Genomic DNA, 9,180 nt, shown 5'->3' on the forward strand with positions numbered 1-9,180 from the left:
ATGGGAAAGAATTAGTGCAAGTCAACTCTGGTGAAGAGGAGACTTTCCTTTGACCTCTTTGAACCTTGATGACTGTGGAAGGATGTCCCCAGCTCTCTTACAAGGAAATGAGAGAATGAATATAAAGCCACGTGTGATGTCTGACACATAGATGTTCAATCAGTGACCACTGTCTGTTATGAGAACTTCAGTAACATAGCGCATATATCTATTTAAAGTATTCTTGGCTTTATTCTAAATGTGGTATAATCTTAATGCATTTCAGCATCAAGTAGAACTTCATGGAGATAAAATTATTATAGCTAGAAATAGCAAAATAGAAAATAATCATTCATCTCAATAGTTTTAGGCCTAGGAGAGGAAAACATGTATAAAACCAAAGCACACAGGTGACGTTTTGCTTAGATGAAAAAATGATTCTTGCATCAAAAGCAACTTGTGGCTTCCTTTGACTCTAGTCTCTCAAAATAAAAATGTAACTCATTTATCCTCTGGTGTCTTAAAAAATACTAAAATTGTCAATTCATCTGTTGACGGCCATCTGGGCTATTTCCACATTTTGGCTAAGTGGACATTGCTGCTATAAACATTGGGGTGCAGGTGTAGTGAGTATGGGGTGTTATATGCAACTGATGAATCACTAAACTCTACCTGTGAAACTAATAATACACTATATCTTAAGTAATTGAATTTAAATTAAAAAAAGTCTGTCCAACTACAGAAAAATTAAATTGGTTGAAAGTGTAGTTCATCATCATTCTTGAATTGAAAAGCTGCTATTTCTTATACTAGATGAAATGATCCCATAATCATGTACATGTGGGGATGGAAATGAAATCCAGAAAAAGAAATACAACCTACTGTACTTGAGAACTGTGTGTCACTGGAAATCCAGTCAGGACGTGCTGACTTCACTCGCCTTGGCCAAGAAGGTCATGCTACTTAATAGGGAAAAAATAAAGGAAATTTGGGAAAATGAACCAAGCTTTTCCTCTGTACTCTAAAATTCATGCACTTGTGTACAAGAAATTTTGTATTATTTTATCATTTCTTCCTATGTGCTAGTTGCTTCAGTATATTTTCCACACTGAACATACACAACAATCCCACGAGAAAAACATCATTCTCCTTGTTTGCAGATGAGAAAAGGGATTGAGAACATCTGTCTTGTACCAAATAGCATCAGGCATGGCACCAGAGATGAGATATGAACATGAACCTATGTCCATGTGACTAAAAAATAAGTGTTCTTTCTACTTTACCACTATGGTGTACATGCCTGAAATGTTTTCTCTCTCTATTCAGCCTATACCTACCATCTCTTCATTCCCACTGATACGCTCTTGCCTTCCAAACTAGTGTAGGATGTTTGTCATCTACTGCCCCAGGATCCCTTCTATAAAGATGCCTAGGGGTTAGGGCAATTATTCGCAAAAGTTCCTCTAGGGTCATGCAGAGTGTGGATCCTTGGATCGGTATTGTGGGCATTACCTGGAAATTTGTTAGGTCCTCAAATTTAGGAACTACACTTGGCAATAAAAGAATCTTCATGCTGATGATAAAAATTTATACTCTAGCCTGTACTGAATATCTCTGGACATGTTTTTATAGCTTGATGGTCATAGAAAGCTGTCCTCTGCAACTCCTCTCACTGTGAGCCCATCACTGTCTGGTACTACAAGAGGGGAGGGCTATTAATAGCAGCCATTTTGTATTTTGTAAAGTTTAGAGAAGGTTGGCTATAGATGGTCCCATTTTGTCTTTGAAAGATGCTGGTTAACTGAGAAGTTACTTTGGCTGTCTGGATGGTTGGAAGGCAAGTCATCCTGTCTGCCTCTGGTTTTGTCTCAGCTCTTGCAGACAATATAGAGACGTATTGAGAACACACTCCCTCTCAGTTCAAAGTTATTTATGACAACTTAAAATCCACAACTCGAAAAGACTTGAAAGTATGTATTCTCCTAGAGAATATGAACATTTGACTTTTCTCTCTGGAAGAAATAAAAGATGAAGACAATGTTATTTCGATCTGCACCGTGGGTTTAATTACTTTGGAGATCTGCACTTTTGGCCTATTTGGCAATCCACATTCATGAATCATCTGAAAAACAAGTGGGCAAGCAATTATAAATGACTTTGAAAAACAGAGATAGGATTGTGAAGAATTTGTTCTACATATATTTTGATTTCAGTGTAAAATTTCTTGGTTTGAAGCATCGTCATATGTAAAAATGACGCAAGATGTCAATTTTTTTGTTTTTAATGATCAGTTCTGTGCATTTCACATATTTTATAAACATTCTGGGTGGAATACTAAACGCGATAGAGAACTGTTTTATGAGGAATATCGTTTTTCTAGTTCTTTCTGTGTATTTTTCCTATCTACCCTCAAAATGTAATCACAGCAGTAAGAGTGCATGTAATTAAGTATAGTGTAATAAATGGCACACTAAATGCATATCCTCAAATTTTAATGCACCTTTAATGTAATCTATTCTAAAGAATGGAATTATTTACAGAAGTTGGTTCTCACCTTTCTTGAGTGATAAAAGAAAAATCCATTTAACAGATTAAAAAATGTATACTCTGCAAATACGAGTCTAAAAAATCAGACTTCTGGATCAATAGAGGAATTAGGGTCAAACCACAAATATCTAAGCAATGTACATAGATTTTTCTGCAGCTGCAAACATTTCCACTGGTGGAGTGAAGACTATAAGTTCGGTTTCCTGTGTTAGCCTTGGTCGCCCCTTTCTTTTTGATTTTGTGGTCCCCAGAGATCTAAGCTTTATAACTGATGTATCCTAAAACTCTTCACAATAGGTTTCTCTTTAATATATAACAAATATTAACTGACCACAAAGAAAAGTCCAAGACATTGTCCTGGATTAATATTCAGTATGTATGGCTAGAAAAATTCAGAAAAGTGTCATAAGTATTCCCATGTACACAAAGAATGGAAATGAGTGAAAGCTAAGGGAACAGTTACTAGGTTTCTTTCTTTCTTTCTCTTTCTTTCTTTCTTTCTTTCTTTCTTTCTTTCTTTCTTTCTTTCTTTCTTTCTTTCTTTCTTTCTTTTTCTTTCTTTCTTTCTTTCTTTCTTTCTTTCTTTCTTTCTTTCTTTCTTTTTCTTTCTTTCTTTCTTTCTCTTTCTTTCTTTCTTTCTTTCTTTCTTTCTTTCTTTCTTTCTTTCTCTTTCTTTCTTTCTTTCTTTCTTTCTTTCTTTCTTTCTTTTTCTTTCTTTCTTTCTTTTCTTTCTTTCTTTCTTTCCTCTTACACTGAAGTACATTTATGGTAGATGGTGTTTCAGGCAGCCAAAAAATAAGAATTTATTTTAAATGAGTAAATCAGATCAGTTTTGAAATTGCTATTGAACTTAACTCTCTTTTATCTTGTGCTCTAAATGGTGTAGAGCCATAAATGGCATTCAAGCTACATAAAGAAATGATGCCAAATTTATTGTAATGCTGCAGTAGATTGAAGATGGTTAAGGATTCGTGAACTTATAGACTGAAGAGAAGAAAGGACAAGAATTTTTGGTGAAAACATAAATAGAGATTTTTCAAGAGTGCATTTTGAAGGAAGAATGAAAAAAAGTGTGAATGAGTCGGGATCGTTGCTGGATAATGACAGTCTGGTAATCGCTGTGCCACGCTGTGTGTAGGTGACCGTGCGGGAACTGGAGGGCAAATCTTATCAAGAAAGCTAACTTTTCCCCCACTACTCCTATTTTCCTTTTAAAGCCTGAAGCTTTGGTCTTCAAAACAAGGCCAAAGGCCTTTCTATCTGTGTTACAGACCTTCTTGTTGGGGCCTTGGGATGTGCTTAAAGGTGACTGATTGACTATGAATGTTTATCACCTCTTTCTCCTGAGACCAGCTGAGTGGTAGTAAAGAAGTAAAAATGATATAGACCCAAACAGACGGAAAGGTATAGTGTGCAAAGGGTAATGTTAATGAGAAAAGTGTTGATGTTCCTGGCAAAGCCGTTGCAGGTTAAGATTCTGAAAGAGGGCGGTACTGAAAATGCAAAGATTGTTTGAAAGTCAGTATTCAGAATCCAAAATGCAGGCAGGCAGGCAGGCAGGCATCTAGCATTTAAATTAAGACCAGAGTGTTCTTTTGTGGAGAGTTGAACTTCAGAGGCTGAAGATGCAAACACTAGCTTCTCCCTGCTCTTCCCTGCTTGTGGAACACCTGCAGGAAGAGTCCATCCTCCCCACCCCCAAAAGGGGATCAGAAATCACTTTTTTGGAGATACTAAAAGGCCTCAAAAATAATGGTAAATTGAGGCAGTTTTTATTTTCCAAATGTAACTTATAACTGTATATGTGTGTATAGGTACACACATACACACCTGTGAGGTAGGAAATACATATATCCTGACCATTCTCCCATGGAGATGCTGAGATGTGTAGTCTCTGCCCCTTCCCCTTGAATCTGGGAACCAGTGTGGTTGCTGCAACCAATGTGGCTAAAGCGATGCTCTGCAACTGCTGGGGCTAGACAATAAAAGGGGTACAGCTTTATTGCTTTTACCTGGAGACCTCTATCTCTCTCTCTTTCTCCCTCTCTCAGTTCACATGCTTTGGGAGCCCTGAGCCAACGTGTAGGATGTCTGGCTTTCCTGAAACTGCCAAGTTGGAGAGATTACATGGAGAGGTTGCTCAGAGATAGACAGGTATCTGAGGAGCCCTAAATGTTGCAGTCCCCCAGCCCTTGAGCTGCTCTAGATGGTGCCAAGTAGAGCAGAGACCAGATGTCCCTGATGAGCACTGCTCCAAGTCCAGATTAATAAACACAATAAATGTTTTTGCTATGGGCCACTACATTTTGGGATGGCTTATAATGCAGCATTAGATAACTGGAACACCCATACACTGACACTGGGGGCTCTCAGAATGGCCTAAAGGGAATTTCTACCCCAGAACACCCTAAGGTTCTAGTTAATGATCCTCAGTTGTAATCACAAAATTTCTATTCATATCTTTAGTGCCTTAGTGTCTTATTGTTAAACATGAATGGGCAATCATGAGCCACTGTCCACTTGAAGAAAGCTTCCTTTCAGAAATAAACAAGAATCAACAGATGAACCCAAAGAAACAAAGAAAAATCAGAAAGAGAAGAAGCATTCCACTCCGCATATTTAGAAATAGAGAAGGATTATTGTACTCAGAAAACAATAAGATGAAGCTATGAAGAAGGAGAAATTAGAAAAAGAGTTAGAAGTTTTACAAGTTTGATATGTAATTGCTGTAATAAAGAATTGAGTAAATGGTTGGAAGATATAGTCAAAGAACCCTCCCAAAGAGTGAAAAAAGGAGGAAAAGAGATTATTTAGAAAAATAATGAAAGACCTGAGTATATATTCAATGTCTAAAATTTGAATGAAAGGAGGTCCAGAAATAAAGACCAGATAAAACAAAAGTAGAAAATCATCACAAAGTAATAGAATAATACTTCTAAAAACAGATTGATGTGGGTCCAGTGAGTGCCCAGTAGCATGACTGAAAAAGATTCACTCCAAACCACTTAATGATGAGCCAGGGATACAGAAAAAGATTCTAAAACTTTCCAGAGAGGAAAAATAAAATCATCTCACCCATAATGGCAGAAACATCAGAGTACGCTTTTTGACCGAAAGTGATTTCTCACTTATAATTCATATCTGGTCATATGATCAATAGAACGTTAGCTAAAATAAAGACATATTCACATATGTGAAGATTCATGCACTCATGCATTCTTTGAAAGTGTCCAGTGAATTTGTTTCATCACAATGAAGAAATAAATCAAGAACAGGAAGACCTAGTTTTCAAGAAACAGTGAATACAACTCAAAAGAGCAATAGAAAGCCTATTCAGGATGACACCTGGGCAGCACTGTTTCAGATTGGAGCAAGAGGGTTGGGGGCTCCAAGGAGAAGATGGCCTAGAAATAAAGGGGGCTTGATAGAACATATGATATAATAGTGCATGGAGTAAGAGTGGGGAGAACACAGATATGGTAGAATATTTGGAAAAAATGTGTATTGAAAATTATGTAAATCAAGAAACAAGGCAACTATTAAATTCAGGAAAAAGTATAAAGTATAAGAAAGACAATGTAATCATTTTATAAGATGCTTTTATATTACTTGACAGTGAATAATATTTACATAGTTTAATTTTGTAAACATTATTCATTTGACTAAAAATAGTAAAATAATTATATTAGGAGGAGGGTGGAGGGAGATCAGTGGTGTAAAGCACTCAGTCCTATTCTTTCAAAATAGGAAATCAATATAGTGTAAAATTGATTAATCAAGAACTAGTCGTAGAATTATATTACTTAGAAAGATGGAGATATTTTCCAGGAGAAATAGCTAAAAGATTTAACGATGGTAGGGAATGAGATCAGGTTTTGGAATATGTCAAGAACTGCTGGTTTTCATTAGAAGTAGAACAATAATATATATTGGTTTACCCATGACAGTTCAGGTTTAGGCCTCATGTTCCATATCCCATTTGGTTTGATATTTGTGCTAGACAAAAGTGTCCCCATTTCGATAATAAATTCTGTGATCACTTTAATTATAAACATTTGGTTTAACTTGGTGTTTTAAAAAGATATAGGTATACTTTTGTTATAGAAAATAAAGGTTTAAAAATAGAACAAAAGGATACTGGTTTGTGATCTTGTCTTTGCCTTAAAGCTTAGAAGCATGTATAATATTGGTTGAGATGGTGGTGGATGGAAAGGGCAACACCAGCAGCAAACTTACTTTACCTCCTTGCTGTGCTAGTGTGACAGCGATACAAATACATCATAAAAATCTTCTCATCTGATGCTGACAAGAATGGACTCCTGGGTCAAATTAGCACTATTTCAGGAAAGCAGACAATAGTTGGAAAATACACGGAATTGCGAACTTTGGGAATATCAAAATAAATCCTGGCCCAAGAAAATGAATGCCCTGTCGACAGTAGGGAAACGTTATTGATGTGTGATGGGAACCCTGCTTGGAGTGAATAGGCAGAAACCTAAATCATTTAAACCTGGATTTTAGCATGCCATATGCTGGGGAGACCAGAGGGCTGGAGTGAGGATGAAACTTGTATTTGCTCCCTGCCCCACATACTGGACCCTGAAGAGTGCTACTATTAACATGTAAATCATTGGAAATGCTTTTATCCCGAATCCCAACGCACTAAGCTAATTTTCCTTGGGGTGGGTGAGGTGAGGTGAATGCAGAGGGCCCGTTGGTGAGTGGCGATGTTCAGCCTAACCTGTTGCTTGAAATCAGCAGTGGATTTCATGCCTTTCTCAAATTCTGTTCGATCTCTCCTTAGGAAGCCAGGTTGGACTGAGTCTGCCAGGCAATATATTCTGCTTCAGGAATGGTAATATACTTTAGATGTACTTTCATTTATTCAAGCTCTTAGGGGAGATCTTTTTTCTTAATCTTTAAACAGTTTAATGAAGGAGGAGAACCCAAAGCCATCTAGCTCTAATCTCTACTGAGAAGAAAGCAAACCTTTTTGGATGTGTGAACACGACTGAAATCTCCTAACACTTATGGGGAAAAAATATACAGGAAATTTGGAAAAACAACCCAAGTTTTTCCTTCTATAACTCTAAAATTCACGAACTTGTGTACAAGGAGCTGCCCTATTATTTTATTGCTGCTTCTTATGAATTAGGTATTTAAATATACTACCTACATGGAACACACACAAGAATCCTATTAAAAAATCATTATCCCCATTTCCAGATGAGAAAAGGATTTAGAATATGTTTCTTGCACCAGATAGCTCCATGGAGGGGATTTGAACCCATGTCTATGCGATTAAAAAAACCTGTCTTTTTACTTCACCACTTTTTTGGTGTGTGCTTAAAAGGTTTTCTTTCTCTTTCTACTTGGTCTCTACCTACCATCTCTTCTTACCTGTTGATATCCTCTACCTTCCATTTGACTCTAGCCTACATCTGCTATCTACTGCCCCAGTACATCTTTTATAAAGATTTCTAGGAGGCATGACAGTTGACAAAAAACACTGTCATGCAGGAAGTTCCTCTAGGCAGTGCTATTTAGAGAGTTGTCCTAGGACAGACAGCATGAGTATCACCTGGGAACTTGTTATATATGGATATCCTCAAACCCTATCCAAGACCTACTAAATCAGAAACTCTAGGAGTAGGGCTCAGGTGCAACCTGTGTTTTAACAAGCTGTCCAGGTTCTGAAATAGGCTAACATTTGAGAATTATTGCTGTGGAGCAATACTACTCCAAGTGTGGTCTAAACTTATGGTTGACCAGCACTATTAACATCATCTGGGGTTTTACTAGAAATGCAAATTCTTCAGCCCCATCCTAGGATCAGAATCTTTTGGGGCAGGATCCCAAGAATCTAGGTCCCAGGAATCTGAGTTTTGATAAGACTTCCAGGGGATTCTTACTTAGGCTTGAGATTGAGATGCACAGTTCTAGGGATTATCATTCTCTCTTTATTGCCAAGAGGAGCATGCAAGGTGAAACTGCTTCATCATCTCTCCCACAGGAGGTACAAATTCTCTCCAGGTGTGTTGCCTAATTAATATAATACTTAGTTACATCCAAGAGTCTTATTATGAACAAAAGTTTTGGAATTCATGGAAGTGGCTAAACTGATCATAGAAGATGTTGCAACTTGAGCAGTTTGAGACCTTTGGTAATTTAGTATGCTTATTCCTTCCAGTGTTGCCTGTTCCTGGAAGCTCTCCCTGTCTTTTCCTCATATCCTGCCCTTGGTGCCCCTTTCTGCATACACTCAACACTCTGAGAAAACACTCTGATTATTGCACTTTCACTAGTATTAAAATGTGGCTTATTATGTGCTAGCTTCCCCACTAGCCTTTGAGCAGAGGCCATGCTTTTCTTTCCTGTAAGAGACTGAATAAATATGCACATAACCAAGGTGTTGGAGAACCTTTAGAACTCTATAGAAGGAGTCTTGAAGGCCGTCCCTTCTAACCCTTGCTGTGAGGAATCCTGGATAACAATGCGCAGAGAGAAAGCCATGTTTAGGTTAGCAGTCTAATCATAAGCTGACCTTGACTGTAATGACCTTGAGCTCTATCTGGCATAAAATCTAGGTAGCAGATTTTATGACAACTGCCTCCTGAGATTTAATGATACTCACAAAAGTATGGATGAACCTGA

The sequence above is a fragment of the Eumetopias jubatus genome, unplaced genomic scaffold (assembly GCF_037043125.1).
Source record: "Eumetopias jubatus isolate StellerSeaLion01/CBP00866 unplaced genomic scaffold, mEumJub1_p1.0 scaffold_2, whole genome shotgun sequence".
Lineage (NCBI taxonomy): Eukaryota > Metazoa > Chordata > Mammalia > Carnivora > Otariidae > Eumetopias > Eumetopias jubatus.